Source organism: Gadus macrocephalus, chromosome 7 (assembly GCF_031168955.1).
Source record: "Gadus macrocephalus chromosome 7, ASM3116895v1".
NCBI lineage: Eukaryota > Metazoa > Chordata > Actinopteri > Gadiformes > Gadidae > Gadus > Gadus macrocephalus.
Window position 1 is genome coordinate 5476224 of NC_082388.1, and position 23731 is coordinate 5499954.

Sequence of the window (23731 nt, forward strand, 5' to 3'; positions counted from 1 at the left end):
AAATATCAACAATTTATTTGGGATTTAACAAGAAAATGAAACATTCAAAATTAATAAGAAAAACCTTGTTCAAGGAAATGTAACATTCAACATCAATACAACCTCCAGCTTTCCTCTAGAGTGCCCGGTTTGTTTACACAATCTGGGCGCATCTGTCTGCGTCACACAAATACCCGGCGCATTTACTGACGCAAATGACGTTTAGAAATGTTCAGCGTAGTGTCCGAATTCTCGTTTGTACGTTCCCTATGTAGTGCACTTTATCATGAACACTATAGGGAATAGTGAGTGAGTGAATAGGGAACGATTTCGAACACAGCTCATGTACCACAGCTGTGACCCGGAAATGGTGCAGCGGGGTGTGATGTCATTTAGCCGTGCGAGCAAACCGGTAGGTTTCGAGCCCCTCCCCTCTCCTCTCGCAGCAGTGAGTGAATACGGCAGGTCAGCGCTACATAGTATGTTTTCCACCGGTGCCAGTTAATTTCAATTACAATTTGCGGGGCTTTTTAAGTTGAAAAAATAGCTACCACAGCGCTTTTAAAAAAAAAAAATATATATATATATATAATTATTAAAATATAATTATCGCCTTTTTATCGGCTACTTGAGACGATCGACGATGGAATCCATCTATCGTCGATAGTCGATATAATCGACTATCGGCCCATCCCTAATGGTTAGCATAATATAGGAAATTAAAACTAATAATTTAAGATTGATTGAAGAACCTAAGGACCTGCCCTCTTTATTATAGGGGTAAAAGGGCTGCACGTTTATAAATACATAATACATGTTTAGATATAAGTGTGTTAAAAGGATTTAAATATAAAATATGTTTACATTGAATTTATCTGATTATGCTTTGTTTATTCTCAGTTTTACCCTTTTCTAATCCACTAACACTAACCACTTAGTGTTCGGGCCATTTTTGGCCATTTTTTTGTTTTTGCACTGCGCCTACTCTAGAGAGCACTGCTCCTTCATAGTATGACCTCTAATCACATGCTTGGTCTCTTTGGAAAGCTGAGAACCTGTAGCATTTTATGACATTATCAGAATAACTGTATCATGTACTCTCACAGTGCTGGGAAGACTATAATATTGTTTTTCCTCCCGGCCGGTTACACACAACTCCATAACCAAGCTGATTGTAGTACCCTGGGTAACTCCATATCCCTTGGAAACACTACTGAGCCCTAGCCCTAGGTCTTGTGATGCTTTGTGTAAAAGCAGATCAACAAAGCATAAAAGATGAAGTCTCCAGCTCCTTGTATGTAATGATATGTCCATTCGTTCTGGTCAGGGTCCTTTTGGATACTCCAAAAAAGACCTTTGGCTACCCAAAATGCATACTGTAAACAAAAGTGAACCCAAACATGTAGAAGCATAATCTTGGTCTCAAATGAAAGGTTACCCTCCGGGCTTTCTTGTGAATCATTTGGATAGCATACCAGATGTTCTGATATGTAATGAGACAGGTATAACCACACAAAAAGTATTTGTGTTAAAACTATTTTTCGAATGCTTTGTATAAGATGGCTTGTGCATATACACAATATAATTACACTAAAATAATATTGATATTCGATTTCTGCGGACTCTTATGAACATTTCAAGACCCAACATGAAGTATCAACTCATTGCTAAGGATATCCACAACGACGATGAAGTTAGAATGCACCAAGGGAGGAGGAGGGTGAGGGGGGCTATTTTGACCTAAGACACTAGGATATTTTTGATCTATATTCGCCAAAAATATCTATTCCACCATATGGTTGACATTGGATGACATTCCTGAGATTCTAAGCTTTCAAACGGTGTATGACCTGACTATAACACTCAACTGTATGATGCCGAAAATTGACCAAGCACGTTGGGGGGAAGGGCTGGTGTAACGAAAACTTGCCCGCCGGCGGGATTTGACCATTAAGTGGTTAAACCTGTGGACAACTGGCAACTGTCTTCAGAGTCGTGGTGAACAGAAGGTTTTGAGCCCAAAGCCAAGATAAACTCCACACATATCAATGTGCAGCACAGAAAAAATCAGTCAAAAAAAGAGTTATAAAACTCACGCTGCAATGGCTAATAATATGCCATCAAGGATAGTTCTAATAAAAATGTTAAAGCATCTGTTGCAACTGGAGTATATCTAATTTGGCCAAGTCTTTGAATATTTTTGGTATCTATTTCTACCTCTCACCAATTGGTTGTTGGTCCTTAGGAACAGGGAAAAAGAGAGAGAATCTAAATCTTTCCTTGCGGCTAAAAAAGTATATTAAATTGGTCCAATGGCAGGTGGCCTACGTAGCCCCGAGGGGCTACGTGGGGAATCCTTCCTACCGAGTTTTCTAAGTTCAATTTCTTCTGGTCACTGAGTCTGGGTGGACGTCCTCCATGGAGTCCCTGTGGCAAGGATTCCTAGATTATTCTGTATTTGTCAGCTCCTTTTATTCAGTTTTATATCTAAGTTACCTACCTAATGCCCTTCAGCCAGTTTCAAGCTAGGTTCGGATAAAAATCTGCACATCAGTTAGTTTAGTGTTTTACCCTCGCAAACCTTACTTAGCCTGAGCTAAGTACACTCTACTTGAACCCTTTGCTCTAATCTTCACTTCAGTTCCAGTAGTAAACTCCATCTGAACCATCTACTTTGGTTGAACCCTACATGGGTCTCTGCTCTGGACTCATGCCCACACATCTGGGATACCTCACATGATACCCTCTGGGTAAGGCTTCAGGTTACTTCAGGTTACTTTATTCGTACCCGTAGGTAAACTTGTGTTGCAGTTTAAAAGTGAGCTTCCGTCACACAGTTAGGACAACACATACACACAAACACAAATGGGAGAGTTACATACAGTGGGTAAAACAATTAAAGTGCTCCAGTGCTAATCCAAATTTGGACACTTAAAATTGACCAACATAATTAAAATATAATAAAACCCTGATAAATTGATCTAAAAAATCAACAAATAAATAAATACCACATACAAAATTAATGTTGTATGTTGTACCACATACAAAATTAATTTAGCAGTTTCTACAGCTTGTTCTTCAGCGTGATTGCAGCTGGAACAAAGCTGTTTTTAAAACGCTTGGTTTTAAACCTTGGGATTAAAACCTTTTTCCAGAAGGGAGTAGCTGAAACTCTTTTGCACACAGCAATACAATTTTCTTCAAAATTCAGTTTAAAATCAATTATTGTTCCAAGGTATTTGTATGAATCCACATATTGTACCGGTTGTGTTTTTATTGTTGTGACATCGTGAGGGGAAGCATGTTTTCTAAAATCAATGATCATATCTTTTGTTTTAAGTATGTTTAATTGAAGATGTGACTCCTCACACCACTTCACAAAATCCTCTATTATTGGGCCATGTATCATGTAAGGCGTATTGTGTATCATGTATGTATTGTGTATCAAAAATGTCGAACATGAATTATCATGTAAGGCTCCGCCTTACATGATAATTCATGTTCTACATTTTTATAAGGTACAACATTTAAAAAGGTATGAATAAAGTCTTAAAGAATGATAGACTGGTGCGCTACATGCATTTCATATAATACCATTTCATAAATTGGTTAAGCATATCATTGCATACATTAGTTTGTGCATTTGCTGAAAGCTGGAAAATATTAGTGCTATAAATTGAAGATTAGAATACTGCTTGTCTATTGCGGATAAAAAAAACCTTGGTACATATATCTAAAAAAGTCACAGATGAATCAACATCCCCTTCGTACCTAAATCTCCAAGGTCTCCATAGACAAACATCACCTAACTCTGTCTTAAGGACACCGATGAGTCAACCTTACTCGACTACACACACACACATGCACGTTTTTGCTACATCATGAGGACCTAAATTTTGTCCTGACAGGGTGGTTACAGATGGGGACACCGCTTTCTAAATGAAATACAGGCTTGGTTTTACCTCACAATTTTTAGTAGATTTTTTTAATTCCCAAAACTCAAGTCTAGTATCAAATATTCTCAAATTTAGAGAGTCTTAATTCACGCGCTTAAAAACATCAAATTGCTTAAACTATCATGATCGGCAAGTTTCACATAGTCATCTAAAAAAAAATAGTAATCTCAAAAAAATCTAAACAATCATTCAATGAATGAGAAACTATCCACCGCCGGCAAAACTGAAGGCAAAAAAAAAAACAGATTTTTGCAAACACCAACTGAGTGTGTTAGCTGAGACTAACATGTATATTCCAAAGTAACATGTGTTAAGACCGCATGGCTCAAGCATGACATAACAAATAGGGAGACACACAGTGAACAAGTTCTTGTGTTTTTGTTGAAAATATAAACCCTAACAAGGAAATTAAGTATCAGTATAAATGGCAGCTTAACTATGTGTAGTGTGTTATGGACTGGTGTAGTGAGAATGTGCAACAAGATAAATATGAAGAGGGTTTGGCAACAGCAGCTGATGACAGCCAGGCAGCGAGAGAGACCGAAAGGCTGGATGTCTTCCTCCTTTTATAGGCCAATCAGGTCAATCAGGTGCACCTGCTGAAAAGAGGGAAAAGCCAAATGGCCCAAGTGGGAAAACAGCGCCCCCCCACCACAGGGTATGGTGCGGGACCGCCATGGTAAGAGTTACCAGGTACCATGTATATTTCAACATTTAAAACGCCAGCAAAAAAACAAAAACATCTTCCAGCTTTCCGAAAGCAATAGTCAAAGCTTCCCTTTGTTTCTACCTTTCACTTTGTTTCTCTCGCTTTGAAGCATCTATACGTTTTTTGACATAGAATTTCACTCCCTCCCATTTCCTATCTTGAAGAGCATTTGGTGAAGTCTCAATGCACTTCACACACTGGGCTTTCCCAGGAACCTTTCCAGAGCTGATTAGGCCCATGAGTGTTTTTTCCACTGCCTGGATTTCTTCTTTTGTCCATTTTTTTCTTTTGGTTTGTGATGACCCTGAATAAAATAAGACATCAATTTAATGTTCTTGATAAAGGGGGCTATACTTTGAGGGACAGCTATAAAACTGTATGGGATGTCACAAATCTGAAAAAAGTAACTTTCTGGCTTGGTCCAGAGACGTTGTGCACCAAATTTGGTGACAATTGCTCAAAATTTGTAGGAGTAGTGGACCACCCTGAGGTTGGACAAACCTCAGGGTGCACTCACAATAGGCCATCTGTACCGTGCCCAAGTCCGTTTCACACCTCTACCGTGCTGAAGTCTAGATCGTTTGGCTAGTGTGAGTGCGCCAACCGTATTCAAGTCCACTTCCATTCCGTGGCCTGAGCACACTTGGGAGACGTGTGCTCGGGCCACAGTACAGATGCTAATGAGCCGACACACGCACGGTTACGCAACCTGAGCTGGATGACGTAAATGGGATAGCACAAAAAAAACATACAATGTATGATATACATTTATAAATATACAGTATATAAGGGATGTCCATGGTTAACCGATAAGATCTTTAACCGGTAAATACTAACGGTTAAGAGATTAAATCATCTTAATTTCTCTCAGATGACAGATCGTTTGTCAGATTTTTTTCTTTTGCATTTGAACACATCCATCATATATCATATAATCTTATATTGACTATATTATAATGGTGTTATTAACACTTATATAGTCTTATAAACACAATAATGTTAAAAAAAACCTTTTATAAAGCACTTATACCTATTAACTAAGGCTTATTACAACAACCTTAATATACAGCATTACCCTCTCTTTTAGTATTGAATCTTCATCCCAGTGAACACAGTCATGTGTGTGCTTATTCCTCTCAATAACTGCCTACAGTACATACCTGATGCTTTTGAAGATGAAGCTGATGATTTTGTAGATGCAGGTGAAGGTGGAGGCACAGTCATGTCATCCTCATCTTCAATGCTTGATGCATCACTGTCGACAGCCATTTTCTCTAGGAAACAAGCAACCACATGAAAAATAACCAAATAACATAAACCATTTGGGGCTGAGCTGGGGCTGCCTGACAAATATGAACACATCCCTATACAATGCTAGAGGGTACAATGTCTTAATAGTTACTCTCCACCAATAAGAGCTCCATGCACAATCTGCTGGTTGTAAAACGACATTAGAGAATTCAATCTACTGGTATTTATAACTTATAACAGTAATTGATCAAATCTCTTTGGCAGTCGCCCAAACATTCTCTCTCGAGGTAAACCCTTGATTGCAAATACATACATAAATACATAGTTATTTACACATGAAAAAGAAAAAATATATATATTTATTTAGTTATTTACACAGTTATTTACACAGGCCTATTTTACCTTCTGAATCAATGTTGATCTGGTCAAGATTCTTTCCTTTGAATTCAGACAGCTCTCCTCGTTCCAGGGCCATAAGAATCTTACTTATCTTCGCCAGCTGTAATGTCCCCTCAGGTAGCCTATAATACTGGCGATGTACTCTGATGTCATGGCCGAGGAAGTCAGCAAGGTCATCCATTTCATTGTCCTTTAAATTGAGGACCTTGGACATAGTGGCAATGTGTTTCCGCAATTTAGTAGAGGATATTGCTTCTGGCGGTTTTGCCCCAAAGCTTTGAGCAACCTGACGAACAACATCTGATCCTCTGAAGTGACTGAGAGCTTGTGGTCTCCCAAACATGAACAGATTCTCATCAGGCACATCGCAGTTCCGGCGAGTCTTGACAAGTAACTCCATCGATGCCAGCATATCAGGTTCGAGGAGGATGGGGACTTTTCTATCTCGCTTGCCTCTTATCTCTATTCGTTGGAAGTGCTTACAAAGCTCCTTCTCAAGGTCTGACAAAGCAAGCTCTACATATGGATGAGTCACATAAGTATCTCTCAATGTAAAAGCAGCAAGGGACATCATGGACACTTCTCCTTCTCTTCTCATTAAAAAGGATCACCTCACAAAGTGTTGTTTTTGCAAGATCTGCCCAGTGCTTCTTAGTTGGTTCTTCTTCAAGGTTTGTTCGGCACTCCATCCTTTTTATGACTAAATACTGGTGCATTTTTTTCACATCTTCAGCAAAGGGAAGAAGTTGTGGAGCATTCCATTTAGACTCACTCAAAGTCCTGAGGGCCTGGGAAGACACGCTCTCATTCCATTTAGTGTCACAGATTTGTTTAAACAGCCGCACATTGCTAATGTCATCATCACCACCTGAGATCATTAATTCACATTCAATTATATTTGCCAGCGTCTGGGCCCCCGGGCAGCTGCACTGGTTGCACCGTCGATATTTACGCCACTGATTAATAATATTTTGACCATTAAATAAATGCCTTCAGTAAGACCTGGATTGGGCTTCGCGGGTTTGTTTACCGGCGTTGCTATGGTCTTGCGTGTTCCAACGGTTTATTAGGTTTTTAATTAATTGATAAAAATCCAGGGGAAAATTTAGCTTTAAAACAGAAAATTCAATAAATGTAATGCATTTCTTACTTATTGCTTACTGAGGAACGTAGGCCTACCTTTTGCATTGGCATGCTCCACCTCTGTGTGTCCAATTAAGATGTTGACAGGTCTCCCATTGCACAAGATGTGGCAGTAGACTATCTCACACTCTTTCGTAGAGATATCAGTGTCTCCATCAATCATAAATGACATGTAGACGGATTCCGCTATTTGTTGGGATGTTGTTTTTTTTAAGGTGTCAGCGATCACTCCGACGAACTGCGCACAGGCAGTGTCGTTGGCGTATGTCGGGTTTACATCCATACCGTTTTTTCATTAAGGTGATCAGTGATTTAAATTTGGTGAACGGTAACTATTCCTTTGCGATGTTATAAGCAGTGTTAAACTTGATCATCAGTTTTGAATTCTCACTCGTTTCATTTGCGACTGCCTGACGCTGAAAAGCTGCGGGGAGAGGAGCTGCTTTGCCAGCGACACACCTGTCACGGCACAAGATATGTTTTCTTGACTTGTTGTGTTTTAGTGTTTCAATCCTGAATGTAGTCGACGAAACAGCAAAATCACTCGAGCAAAAAAATTTTTTTGGTGGTTCTCCTCATCGTGCAAGCTATAGCTTATTTAGGCTATCCTCTTGTTGTTGTTTTTTGTATGCTTGTATGACTTCAAGAAACGTGGTGTAGGTATAGGCTACAGCGCGTGGTCTCCCGTCTGCAGAACTCTAAGCGCATAAGCTCCTTAAGCATGCCTTTCTGAATTTGTACATAAAAATACCGCCACAGGCTGACAAAAAAAAACAAATAATTTTAATTTTGGGCAAACACATCGTTGTTAAAAGAAAATAAAAAATATATTTATACCAGATACATTTTCAGTCGCACCGGTTCAGTCCCACATGCCCCGAATTCTAGGCGCATGTGCGCCCAAATTAGGCGCACTCTGGAGCCCTGCCATATTCGAAGTTCGTTTGTTTATTAATATTATCAGTTCGAATATTTATAATTCGAATATTTATGAACAATATTTTGACCATTAAAGCCTTCAGTAAGACCTGGATTGGGCTTTACGGGTTTGTTTACGTTGCTATGGTTACCGGTCTTGCGTGTTCCAACGGTTTATTAGGTATCTAATAAATCGCTGTCTAATCAATACTTCATTCACTGCCTCTTCCGTGGTCATTACAATATTATGAATAGACTGCTCTGTAAAAAGAAAAAATTCGACCAGATACATTTTCAGTCGCCCCGGTGCGCCCATTAGCCCGAATTCTAGGCGCATGTGCGCCCAAATTAGGCGCACTCTGGAGCCCTGATGCCCATGCTTATTGAAGAGGCGTTCCCCTAATTTCAGTATGCTTTGTTCTTTGCGGACAACATCTGATACATCATCTTGTTGCATGTTAAGCACCAGTTTCCAAAATCTTGCATTCACACTTGGAACTGGCTGAGTATACACACAAAGGGCCTGAACTCTTGTTTTTCCTGGCTTTAAACCTTTGACTTTCTTGTGTAGGTGACATCTCTGCATGTGCCTCCAAAGTGATTTTCTCTTGAGGTAAGCCTCACAGTTCACACAGTGCATGTAATCACTGGCATTTACAGGTACACTGGATTGTTGACAGGGAATCACTACTCCTTTCCCTTTTTTAAGCACCTGATTATTATGCACACGGTTCCCTTTATTCCTCAATAAACTGAACTGTATCCTCCTCTCTTTAGAACCCTTTGGAAATGTAACTGCTCTTGCCACTTCTGGTTTATCTTTGTGTTTAGATTCCAAATGACGTGCCATTTTGCTGAAAGGCTTAGAGCAGAACAAGCAGTAGAACCTTTTCGTGTACAGTCTGCCACCATGTACTTTCTTCTTTAGCGTCATTACCTTCACATCAGAGCTATCAGCGGAAGAGGATTCTCCAGTGTCGTTTGCAGCCAGAGAACTAGAATCTGTCATACGCATTTTCTGTACCTTCCTCTTCTTATCCTTGTGCGGTTTAATATCTTTTGCTGAACTGTCATTTGTCATATGCCTTCTCTTTGACTTGACTTTGACTGGTTGAACATCTACTTCTACATCTACATCCTGAGAGTTAGCTGAAGATGATCTCGGCATCTTTGCCTTCTTATCCTTGCACTGTTTGTTTGTATCTTCAATTAAACTGTCAACAGTTGACGTGTCACTATCTGTTTCTTCAGCAGATTGAGGGATCCATTCATCCTCACTGAACTCAAAACCTGATGAGGATTCTTCTAAGTATCCAAGCATTTGTCTTGTAAGCTAAAAAACAACAAAAAACGCTAAATTCGATTTTAAAGGTTGGGTATGCGATTTGCGAAACGCCAGCAGATTTTGAAAATACACAACTCAAATGGTCCTACCCCCTCTCCTTCAACGCTGACTCTGACTCCACCCATTCCAAGTACCTGGACGCGCAATCATGCACGAGCGCGAACAGAGATGCGCGAGAGCGAGCCAGGCTAGCGTAGGTTTTCGTTTAACAACATGGCACTACATTCAGCTGTAAGTTGCACCCAGTACCGCGGGAAGTAGGGGTGCTGGGGGTGCTGCAACACCCCCTGTCCGAGGCCCTGTCTTATCACAGAAAACGATCATTTCTAAAAACTCCGGCCAAAGTGGAGATTTCTGAAAACGCCGGTTATGCGTTGTCGTGTCAACGGGGAGAAACGGGATTTTAGGTTCTGAAGCGTCACATTATGCACCAGGAAATGCTTAACGTCATGTGAGCGCCCGCTGTACCGTATTGGTCCGAATATAAACACAAACCCCATTGTAAGACGACCTATATTTGGAAAAAAGATTTGAAGACCAGATCTTGTTTTTATGAATAAATAAATTGTATTCATTGAAATAATATACGAAAATGCATAGAAAAAAAAGGCATAGAATAAAACACTGCATTGCCACTAAACAGTAGTGCAAATAGGCCGTACTGATGTGTACACCAAAGACTATTCCTGACACTCCTCTGCCCCGCTGTGTTCGCTCTGGCTGTGGTCGCTCCGAACTGTTTCGGCCCGTGGCAAAGCGAGTCATCCTCGCTGCTGTCCAAGGCATTTTGAGACGCAGCATTTATTTAATGCTCATATGACCTAGTGCTGAAAAAAGGTTATATGAAAAAGTGTGAGGGTAGCGGTGGTGCGCTAAACTTGTTCTGTGAGCAGCTGGATGTGAACCATGGTGTGAAGAAAGTGAACACAACGATCGATTTTCAACTGTGCGCGCATGCACTGGTGTAATTGAGCTGCGCTGCTATATATCTTTTTTATCAATGTAACGAGTTGCGAGTCTAGTGCAGGCTGAGTTTTTTTTTCCAGCACCCCCTGCTGAGAATACGTTCTCACGGCTATGGTTGCACCAGATGTTATTAACATTAAACGGTCACATAAATCATTACTATTTTTAGAAAATGTATGTTTGTTTCATATAATTGTATTGGAAGTCCTGGTTTTCACTAGGGTTGCTGCGGTGTGGACATTTTCACAACGAGTAATACACTCGTCTCAACACCGGTATTACCGAGTATAAACGGTATAAACTTTGAAACTATGTCAACCGCCACACAAGCATCGGTTTTTAGACCCTTCTCGTCCTTCAGTTGCCGCCAACGTTCGAAAGCAGCGCCTAGGATTATTCTTGATTTCAGTTTTTCTCTTTCAGCGTTTTTATTATCAATTACTCTCTGAAAAAGAGTTTTCCTTCTCTTTGCTGGTGGTGGTGGGGATGGTGGCGTCTTGTCTGCCATGGAAATTGTCTTCTACTGCTAGGTCCAAATGTGGATTAACTAGTTCCAGTAGCTACCGCAGGATAACAACAAACAGGAGCTTGCTCTGGGTCACGAGTACTGCACGAAGGGGTCGCGCGCGGGGCGCGGGGGAGGGGGAGTGCAGTACGACCGTTTGATTGACGTACTTACTTATGGCAAGCCGAGTGTGCCACAATTCGACTTCAATTAAACGCGTTCTGAAACGCCAGCACGCGTGCCCAGAACGCGTTTTGGTTTTCCAGAACGCGTTCCGGCGTTTCAGCGCGTGCGCCCAGAACGCGTTCTGGCATTTCAGCGCGCGCGCCAAGAACGCGTTCCGGCATTTCTGCGCGTGCGCTCAGAACGCATATTAGCATATTAACAGCACGCGTGCTGTTAATATGCTAATGCGCTCCTCCCCTCAATTTTCTCAGCCAATAGATTTGAGCCGTTTTCACCTAATCATATGCTAGGGCAAACACACAGACAACATCAGTCGAGACCAGAGCTCTTCTTTCGCGAATCTTTTCTGTTGTGTCGTTCTTAAAGTCGAAAGATGTTAAGATGTTTCAAATTAGGTGGTTAATGTGGAGGTGGTGAACACTACAAGTACATACACTTTGACTATACACTATCTAAGCTACTTGACCGAACATTGTGTATGGTAAGTGCCGTGGCAACTATGATAACATAATTAAAAAATACTTTTATTTATAGCGTATCGTTTATTACATTTATTTATTACAGCATTACATGAGTCAGCTTATTCGTCTTCTGAGTACAATAAAAACAATAAAAGAGTTCAGAAGTTAGAGTTAAAATTCCATTAGAAGTAAATAAGTCCGTCTGAAGTATTAACATGCAATTGCAGGTTTTAGCCTGTACGTGGTAGTAGCCTATAAGACGAGGTATAATTCACTTCATCAGTTGGAATGAGACAGATAGAAAAAACTATATATATATATATAATATAGGGAGGTGAGGAGATAGATACTACTACAACTGATACTATTGGTAACCAACTGGTAGGTATTGGTACCCAACAGACCAAGCCCTTTAGGAAGACTTCCATCCCGCTCCTGTCACATTACATAAATAGTTGGTGTATAGCCTATATAAATGCAGAAAATATTGCAGCCAAAATTGCCCCCAAAATATTCACAACATTTACCATTTAACCATCCCTTTTCACATTAAACTGGCCTCTACTCTTGATACATTTGTAACTCACCTACAAACTCACTCATAGCCTTTAATTTAGTGAAACGTTTTGGTCACCTTTTTCCTATTTCTTTTTCACAGTGTCTACACGTCAGGTCATGGTGAGGAATATATTAATCATATATTTATATTAGTTAGTTAGTATGTTATTACTATATTGTTATTCAGTGAACATCAGTCCATGTGTTACAAACAAACAGCAGAAATCAAATGCCGGGAGGAGGGAGAAGCCTGTCTGGGCAGGCTCTATACACTGCGGTCCCGGTCCAACCAGCACCTGCCGACAATCTCCTGATTAGGAGTGAGAGAAACACAGGCATACACACAGCAGGGGCCGGGTCAAAGACCCGCCTGGGTCATCACACCTGCAACTGAACACCTCCAAGAGAAATTGTGGTAGATTACAGGAGGACTAAATGACATATGCTACCAGTCTCCATTGAGAGGGGACAATGTGGAGGGGGTCACCACGTACAAATGCCAACACAGATGCACTCTAGAAAGAGCAGAGCCGGCTGTACTTGCTAAGGAGGCTGTGGTCCTTCAATGTCTGCAAGGTCCTCAGGATGTTTAGCCAGTCTGTCATTGTACTCTCCTATATGCTGTTGTGGGGAGGCAGCGTTAAGAAGATGGATACTGGGCGACTGGACAGGTTGTTAAGGAAAGCTGGCTATGTTTTGGGTATAGAGCTGAAGTGCATCACTTCAATAGCAGAGAAAAGAAGACTGAAATGGATGATGGCAATCCTGGATAATGACCCCCACTGTACAACACATTCAAATTCATACTCTTGTTCTTTCCATATTTAAAGGAATATGTTCCACATTCAAATTTAACAACAAGCCATACTTACTCAGAAGACGAATAAGCTGACTCATGTAATGCTGTAATAAATAAATGTAATAAACGATACGCTATAAATAAAAGTATTTTTTAATTATGTTATCATAGTTGCCACGGCACTTACCATACACAATGTTCGGTCAAGTAGCTTAGATAGTGTATAGTCAAAGTGTATGTACTTGTAGTGTTCACCACCTCCACATTAACCACCTAATTTGAAACATCTTAACATCTTTCGACTTTAAGAACGACACAACAGAAAAGATTCGCGAAAGAAGAGCTCTGGTCTCGACTGATGTTGTCTGTGTGTTTGCCCTAGCATATGATTAGTTGAAAACGGCTCAAATCTTTTGGCTGAGAAAATTGAGGGGAGGAGTGCATTAGCATATTAACAGCACGCGTGCTGTTAATATGCTAATATGCGTTCTGAGCGCGCGCTGAAATGCCAGAACGCGTTCTGGGCGCGCGCGCTGAAACGCCGGAACGCGTTCTGGGCGCACGCGCTGAAACGCCGGAACGCGTTCTGGAAAACCAAAACGCGTTCTGGGCACGCGTGCTGGCGTTTCAGAACGTGTTTAATTGAAGTCGAATTGTGGCACACTCGGCTTGCCATACTTACTGTCCAATGCAACGAGGTGGCAATCCAAATGATTGGCTGGAGTTTTTCGAGCCCTGCCCGTTCCACAGATGATTGACTTGTTTAATTTTCATGTCAGTACTTCTAACTCAGTGGCTGTAAGCGGGTTATGATAAGGATTTCAAGTAATTTTGCAAAAATGGCCAAAAAAGCAAATTCCGTACCCAACCTTTAAGAAATACTTTATGAACGTTCATAACGTTTATGACAAGTTCATGACAGTGTCATGTCGTAGTTATGACGGTGTCATGTCACTCTTATATAGACACCTTCAAATAAAGTTATCAATTATTGTAATGGCATTTTAGACTTGTCAAAGTGGCAAAAAAATTCTTCCTGAGTTTTTCCTGAATGCAGGACAAGTTGAGACACTCAAATGAAAAAGCATGTGAAGTTTTGCAAATTAACTTACAAATACACTGTCCGTTATTCTGAGCTCAGGTACACTTGTGTCCTTGTAAACATCAGCTGGAGTGGGGTCAAGGATAACGGTACCCTCACTGTCACTAGAGTTTTTTAAGTCCACTAGAAATGAAAGCAGTTATTTGTTTGCTTCAAAGCTTCAATGCAGATTTGCAAAGATTTGTATCGTAGCGATTTGTTATGGTGGCTTGCGGTAGTCGCTCTAACAATATCACAGTTGTATTCCATTTCAAATGCCATGTCACAGTTTTGCTTTGATTATGAACTATATGGTTTGAAACATATTGGTCAAAAATCATAATGTGATTGTGTTCTTAAAGTAATAGTGAAAATGAAAATTCAGTCATTCACACTAATGGAAGGTTGGGTGAATCTTTTGAATCAATAAATCCTCCCAGAGATTCACAGGAAAACAGTTTTCTGCATTCACCCATAAACCTGGGGTCATTTGTGGCCAAAAACATGGTGTAAATTACATCTATTCAAGTCAACCCTGCATGTGTAGGCTTCTACTTGGATTAAAGCACATGAGCAGTTTGGAGGCATTTATATGTTTTTTGGGGTTGTTTGAGTTTTTATCTATGGTCACAATTGTGTGTGCCAGGAATGAGTCCTAAAATCCAGAACTGAGTTAGCCCACAGGGACGAGACAAGGGAATTACAGTTCCCTCGTCTCAAAATCGATGCATTTTTTGAATGGGATTTTGGTAAAATACCTCAAATAATGTCTGTGGTGAACAGAAGCTTATGCGAGCTTCATGTTTTGTTCTATGACATCAAACACATCAGTAAATACCCCACGGCTCTCACACATATCATGATGTGTCTTGAGTTTCTGGAGGCGATGCACATGATGACTTTGAGCCTGTAAAATTCATTTTACACATATTCTGTGTTCACTTTATGAGGTTTTCTGACATTAAGTTGAGTTCTCCTAGCCTCCCTATGGTCCCCCAGTAGCTAAAAATTGCATTAGGTGTAAACCGAAAAGTAGAAAGGATCTTGAAAAAAGGATCGCTGAAACGCTTCGATTTGGCTTCCGGTCAAGTATGACGTCATACAGGACCAGTTTACCTCCCCTTTCTCTGCTTGGCCCGCCCAGAGAATTTGGCCCGCCAATGACATAATGAGCTAGGACCGTGCAAGCGCCACGTGTGTGTGTGTGTGAATACACACACTGTAACGCAACTGTTCTTTGTAATTTGGATAACCGTTCTGCTGTTGGTGTTATGGTGCATAACACGCAACACAATAACGCAAGCTTGCATAAAGCTCCCATTTAGTGAAGACTAGACTGCGTCGGGTTGGTTGAGAAGGAATTGGGAACCGCGACACAGAGGAGAAAAGGATTGTCCGTCGGAGCCCCGCTGCAGCGGGCAGCGGGGCTCCGACGGACAATCCTGGGCAACAATCCTTTTCTCCTCCATTTCGTGGTTCAGTCTGTAATTAATATCGACGTGGAAGTGGAAGAACCAGGGGCGTCTGAGAACCCGACACAGTCGTTTGAGATTCATAATATCATCCAGAGGCGCAAACAGCTTTTGACCATGATAATATATTATATTATATAGATATCTAAATATAATATGATATTATTTAGATATAGAGCTCAAGGAATGTTCAGTGTTCCACTGTAAACAATAGCGCATGGTACTGTGGCTCAGGGCCACACCCCCACCCTCCACCTGGACCCGCCTCTCTCCTCCTCATTAGCATTTAAATGGACAGACACAGAAACAACGGGTTTGTGGAGCACTCATTGTGGGACTGGCTCATAGTGGCTGTTACTCTGCACCAAAGCTTGAACATCTTCAAGCACTGTGTTAGGGGCCCAATAACAAATATACTAAAGCATGCATAAAATAGCATGCCATGGGTCCTTTAATGTCTATATATATTGTATCAGTGTGTATATACTACACACTGTAAGTAGCCTAACCATTGCAAATAATTTAAAGCAGCAAATGAACTATGGAAATACTCAGCGTTGTGATCTTCTCTACACGGCCGGGACTACAGCTGCGTCTTGCGGCGGTGAAAATAGCCGACACACTTGGTTGCTGCGGGTCTGCTTTCCCGAACTCACCGTTGTGTTTCAGGAGCATATGTTGCCGCATAGTACTTACTCTGGTAGCTCGATTTAGCTTGGCATATTTTACATTTCACCTTATGATCTCCTATTTCTTTAAAGTATTTAAATTCTTCGCTGCGCTTTTCTTTAACCGCCATCTCTTATCTTTTTTAATTCTGGCGTGCCTGTACACAGCACGGCACGCGCCGTGCATTTCATTTGCTTTGTGCCCACGGCATGCGTTAGTGGCGCCGCACAGAAAATTGATACATTTGCTTCAGAAAACTTTGTTTGTGTGTGTATATGCAAACTCGAGTTTGCCTGTCCACCAACCGAGTTCATTTGTAACGAGGAGTACTCGAGTAATCGATTCCTCACGCCCATCCCTAGTATATACACATTGTTTTGATTTCTATCATAGAAAAACATGCATGTAATTGGTTTAACTCTCGATTTTAAGAACCCAAAGATGATGACATATCCTACCTCTTTCTTCTGTTCGGGATCGAAGTCACCTGGCAAATCGGAAGCACCTGCAACTAAATTATGAAAATGTTAATACCGTTCAAGATGAACTAACAAATGCCAAATTCAGGCTGTTCGTGAATAATGTATGTTCCATCCATTTGTTTTATTTCCCTCCTAAAGTAGTTCTAGGCCTAAACAACAAACAAATCAACAAACTCCCTGAAGTATTCGATAATAATGCTGAAAATAGTGGCATAATTTTGGCAAAACCTGTAGTAACTAAATTCAACATGATATGGGACTTAAAATTTCATATAACTATAAAATTATTCATAATTGATAGAACTATCTCGTCCTCTACACGCCCACATTCAACCATAAATGGTCTATGCCAAAACTGTCATACTTGGAGATATATTACAATATATTATTGACATCTATCAGTGGTCTGTTATGGGTCATCTTGGATTTCTATAACTGATGATGTCATCAGTTATTTCAATATATTTAGAATAACATGCAGGGACGGCTGGTATAAATGGGCTAACAGGGCTAAGCCCTCCCTACCTTTTACAGTAAAAATGAAAAAATATTATTAAAAACCTTAGAACATATTGTTTTATATTTTGGTAGAACCTAAAGCAGCAACAGCACGAAAAAGTGACAAAAACAGGATATATGATGTATCTTGGGTTTTTTCCTGTGAATGGGCTAAATGTATTCAGCCCAAGCGGAGTAGCGTAAGCTTCCATTCAATTTTGATTGACAGGTATCGTGACACGCCCACTTCATATGCTTCCCATTTGGGCTAAAGTCATTCAGCCCAAGCACAGTAGCGTAAGCGGCCATTTCATTGTGATTGGCAGGTGTAATGACAAGCCCCCATTTAGGCTAATTTCATTTAGCCCAAGCACAGTAGCGTAAGCTTCCATTGACGTTTGATTGACAGGTGCCCAAATGCTTCCCATTTGGGCTAAATTAGTTTAGCCCAAAGGCTGACCTTGGACTTACAGCTAGCAAAGTAGCCACAGTACAGTGACCTTCGACCAATCACAGCACAGTAGCGCAAGTGCAGTATGGCGAATGTGTAGTATGTGTTTTTAAACGTTTCTATCATAATTTATTTATTTAAATAAATGAATAAACTTTAAATGTATCAATGAAATATAGTTGTTTCTGTCACCCAAATTAATTAAATGCTGACTCATCTGTATAACATTTTATTGTTACGCAGTGCATTACGGAAGGCACTGCTTTTACTGTCAGGAGTGCGGTCAGAATATGGCCGGTAATAGTGCATTTGTAAGCGGGTCAGCAACGTTTTGTATCGAAACATTAAAAAAGCATATGTCTAGTTGCCTAGTAACAGGGACGCTGGCGAGTCTAACGCCGCTCTGTATGGCTTGTTTTTATTCAGTATTTTTAATATTTCTCACGAATGCATTGAACATTTTTTTTTTTTTTTTAAGTTTACTAGTTATATATAGTCACTTTTCGCTATTGTAAGTACGCCAGTTTTCTTTATTTTTACGTGTTTTATATGTGGAGTCGTACAGTTGCTTGACAGTTGGTGGACGCTGTTGCCTTTTGAACGCTGGTTGCCGCTTCTCGCTCTGAACATCATTCTGAACATTATTCTTTCGCGATTTTCTTTTTCTTTAACTTACTAGTCTTTTAATTTTTTATTAGTTTTCTTTTGCTTACTTTCAACCCCTTCTGGCTGAAACCCTTCTGGACCTCGGATCGGACTACAATTCTCCCTTTCTACCCCTGGAAACTGGTCGCTAGCTAACCAGCTGGTGACCAGCTGGATGCTACCTGTCCGTGCCACTGCTGTCAGCTGTCCGGGACCTGCCTGCAGCGCTGGGCCATTGATTAGCTGGCTGCCGGCTGTTTGACAGTTGGTGGATGACACACCAACTGTGACACACCGGTCCGCTGCCACCCTGCCAGCTCTCCTGGACGCTTACCTGCGTCCGCGGATTGCTGTCAATCGCGGAGGACGCCAACTCCCTCCTACACCGCTACCCGACAGTGTACACCTGCTGGCCGGCTAGACTGCTGCTAACCCCTGGCGCCGTCCAACTGGCTTCCCCGTCTCCAGCGCAGCTACAACCGGCAGGCTCCACTCCTCTGCCTCCGCGGTGCTGGCTCTGTGGCTTTACCATAATCGCCTGGATCTACCGCTGGCTTACGCCGCTGCCGACTTCACAACCTGTGGATTTTTAACCTGTTCCTCTGGTTTGCGCTATGTTTGACTCTCACGTCACGAGCGCATCTCTGCCGCTCCGTTACTCGGTAACGGAGATGTTACGTTTCCGGATCTTCTCAAGGACCCCCCCATCAACAGTCAGCCACTTACTTCAGCCTCCTAAAACCCTCCCTCCAGACATTTCAACCACCCAATGCACTACGTTCCTGGACTTCTTCAGCTCTAAAATCAACCCCATTCACCAACAACTGGCCTCATCTCGCACCCCCTCTGATGACCCACCCTGGATGATCACCTCTGGCCAACCTCTCATCAGCTCCCTCTCTGACTTCACCCCAGTAACAGAACAGACCGTTTCAGAACTCATCCGCAAAGCCAAAACCACCACCTGTCAGCTCGATCCTCTTCCCACCTCCCTTGTCAAAGCATGTCTACCGTCCATCTCCCCCATGATCACCAACATAATTAACTCCTCCCTCACTACTTGTACCGTACCCCCCACTCTCAAGCTGGCTGCCATCACTCCCATCCTGAAAAAACCTGGTGCTGACCCAACTGACCATAACCATTACCGGTCCATCTCCAATCTCCCTTTCATCTCCAAAACACTTGAAAGGGTGGTTGCCGCACAACTACAGTCCCACCTTGACACAAACAATCTCAACGAACCGTTCCAATCTGGCTTCCGTCCAAAACACAGCACTGAAACAGCCCTAGTCAAAATCACCAACGACCTCCTCCGTGCAGCCGACTCTGGATTACTCATCCTCCTCGATCTCAGCGCAGCATTCGACACCATCTCCCACCCTCTGCTCCTGGACCGCCTGACTGGCATTGGGATCACTGGTGCTGCACTCTCCTGGTTTACATCCTACCTCACCGGCCGTCAACAATTTGTTCAACTAAGCAACCACAAGTCTGGGTGTTCAGGTGTCTCACTGGGAGTCCCCCAGGGGTCAGTCTTGAGTCCACTCCTGTTCACCACTTACCTCCTCCCACTGGGTACACTCCTCCGTCACCATGGGGTCCATTTTCACTGCTACGCTGACGACACACAGGTCTACATCTCCACCAAACCCACCCCTGCCATCCCCCCCACCTCCCTCATCACGTGCCTGGAAGAGATCCGGAGCTGGTTGAGCAGGAACTTCCTGAAACTCAATGGAAACGAGACCGAGGCCCTGCTCATCGGCTCCAAATCCACCCTCACCAAATCACAACACACCCCAGCTCCACTCATAATCATCGATGGATTCCCAGTACCCTTCTCCTCCAAAGTCAAGAGCCTCGGCGTCATCCTGGACAACACCCCATATTCACAACATCACCCGGACTGCATTCTTCCACCTCCGCAACATCGCCAGACTCCGCCCATCACTGACCCAATCCAGCACTGAAATCCTAGTTCATTCTCATTTGTCACATCACGCATAGACTACTGCAACGCCCTACTCACCGGACTCCCCACCAAACTCATCAACAGACTGCAGATCATTCAGAACTCAGCCGCCCGGATCATCACCAGCACCAAATCATCTGACCACATCACCCCTGTCCTCATCCAACTTCACTGGCTCCCAGTACACTACCGCATCCAATACAAAACCCTACTCCTCACCTACAAAGCTCTCCACAACCTAGCCCCCAGTTACCTCTGCGACCTCCTCCAAGAATACACTCCCTCCCGCTCCCTCCGCTCAACCTCTGCTGGACTACTATGGATCCCCACATCACGACTTATTACAATGGGTGCCCGGTCATTCAGCTGTTCAGCACCCAGGCTCTGGAACTCCCTCCCCCCACACATAAAACAGTCAGACACCATTACAACCTTCAAGTCGCAACTCAAAACTCACCTGTTCAAACTCGCACACAACGTCTAACTGATCACTGATTTCATTTGTTTATTTATTTATTTCTTCTACAATGTCTTGTTTTTAAACAATTATTATTATTATTATTATGTCTAAATAACCCAACATGACGTGACAAGTGTGTAGAGAAAGTGGCCCCTCTCCCAGCTGTATTTCAACGACAGGCAGTAACAATAAGGTTCTCTAACGAATCGGAAATGATCAAATTTAATGTTGCATACAACATTGCCGAAGAGGAGTTGCCATTCACCAAATTTAAATCCGAAATTATTCTCATGAAGAAAAATGGATTAAACGTCAACCCGACGTATAGCAATGAGATGGCATGTGCACAATTCATTGCGGTAATAGGCGACACCTTAAAGCAAAAGACAGCTGCGGACGTCGGAAACGCCACATACATGTCCTTCATGATTGACGGCAACACAGATGTCTACCAAAGAGTGTGTGATCGTCTACAGCCGCATTTTGCGCAAAGGGAGACCGGTCAACATTTTAATTGTTGAATACTTTAAGCACGAAAAAAGTTTTATTTTGCTTAATGGTTTCAGCTCAGTGAAGCACACACCTTATTTTTCTTTTTATTTATCACCAGCCGTCACTGATAACATGGGTCCATAATTTTTGTTATTAAGGGAAATTAAATTTGAGAGGATCATTATATAATCTGGCTTCAATTCACCACCTCACTATTAAGTTTTTAGAAATCACATTTTTTGTGTGAGAAATGGCATACGCAACGTTTATAAATGAGACCCCTGATCTTTCTACATGTTGACTACAAGATGCACTGACACAGCGGAGGTTTAAAGGAATGCAGTAATCGTGACTTTTCAGTCACTATATACCACTATATACCTTAGCTTTAAGAATTATTTTTCAGTATAATATTCTACACAACTACTTAGTACAATCCTCATTTATACAAACTCTTTATCTCATCTTTCTCACCTATGCATTCAAAGCTTCCAACATTGGTTGCAAAACCTGGGCCATCATCCTGTAAGTACAAATGACAATCAGTCAAACTTCAAGGTCCAACATTAAAAAATTCATGGTTCATGGTTCAAAATATAGTGATGCCATGGCTTCAATTTTTTTTTAATTTATTCAGTGATGGCGCTAGATGAAGTAAATCAGCCACAGTGCACTAGGTGACCTCTACTTGGTAGCCTTATTAACCTAAATTAATTATAAATAAACAAACAGAAAAGCTATTTGCAGCATGTTAAATCATTTTTAATTGTGTTATACTGAAATTATAACAACAGACTTCTTCTTTCGTGTAACATCAGAGGTCCAACTCAGTGTCTTGTAGCCATGCCCTTGTCTCGGGTCCCACGTCAAAAAGGCCGGCTTCCGAGGGTGGTCTGTGTAGGGGGCAGGTGGTCATAATATGTTCGACAGTCTGTTCAGGGGCACCACACTCGCATGCAGCGCTATCTGCCAGGCCCCACTTCTTCATTGATGAACAACGGACTCATAGGTTTCATATGCAGCTTGGTGTGGGTGTAACTGCTGCTACTGACAGACACTGCCCTGTGGGTGTGCAATTATTAAATCGTTGTTATAGTTGTCTGATAATGTATAGGAACCCAGGTGAAAAAATATTATACTTCAACTACACTTTTGAAAGGATGTACTAAGTCCACTTTTAGTATGTAACTGTATTCTGTACTAATTTCATCGCATTCAAGTATACCAAAGTGTACTAAGGTATACCTTAAGTACTACTATAGATATACTCCAGTATACTCCAAGTGTAAATAGTATGCTAAAATGGCACAACTTTTGACAACCTTTAAGTGTACTGAAGTACACTAGTGAAAAGTATGATTTCTAGCATTTGAAACACACTTGCAGTACAATAGCATTATATTACCAGTGTGTTTGAAATATACTTAAAAAGGCATTATGGTTCAATTGATAGTAGTATATAAGTCTATTTTGAACACACTGTTATCATACCTCTGTCATATTTCAAATTAAATTCAAATACACTTTCTGACTATATTTAGTACTTTTTAAGTCTGCCATTATGTTAATTAAAATGTATTTATAGTACATTTCTATCACAATTTCAGCATCAAAGGCATGCACTTTAAGTACAATGTTTTTATACTATAATGAGGAGCAGAAGTGTATATTGAGTGTATTTTATCACTGCTTATACTACATAATAGAAGTGTATTTTTAACACACTATTATCATTCCTCTGTCATATTTCTAATTAAATTCAAGTACACCATATTTAGTACTTTTAAAGTGTGCAATTATGTAAATAAAAATGCATTTATTATGTATTTATAGTAAATTTGTCACAATTTAAGCATCAAAGGCATGTACTTTAAGTATAATGTTATAATACTATAATGTAGAGTGGAAGTGTATATGAAGTCTATTTTATCACTACTTATACTACAGAATAAGTGTATTTTGAACAAACTATTATCATACCTCTATAATATTTCAAATTAAATTCAAATACACTTTCTGACTATTTAGTACTTTTTAAGTGTGCCATTATGTTAATACAAAAGTATTTAATATTGATTCATAGTACATTTTTATCACAATTTAAGCATCAAAGGCATGTACTTAAAGTGTAGTTATTATACTATAATGTAGAGTGGAAGCGTATATTAAGGGTATTTTAAGTACAATACTGTTATACTGCTAAGTACTTTATAAATACTACAGAAATATACTTACAATACATCACTATTATACTTCACATGCACTTGTTTCTGGTACCATTTTAGTACACTCCATGGGTGCTATTTTGTTCCATGACAAAAAACACTGAAA

General features: G+C 41.1%; 1 long non-coding RNA gene across 1 annotated transcript; it reads left to right on the plus strand.

Annotated features, from left to right (window-relative positions):
* The first annotated feature begins 907 nt into the window (after window positions 1-907).
* LOC132461104 (uncharacterized) lies at window positions 908-1872 on the plus strand. Its single transcript, XR_009526529.1, has 2 exons — window positions 908-1106; window positions 1500-1872. It is a non-coding gene; the product is annotated as an uncharacterized LOC132461104 (long non-coding RNA).
* Window positions 1873-23731: the final 21859 nt, after the last annotated feature.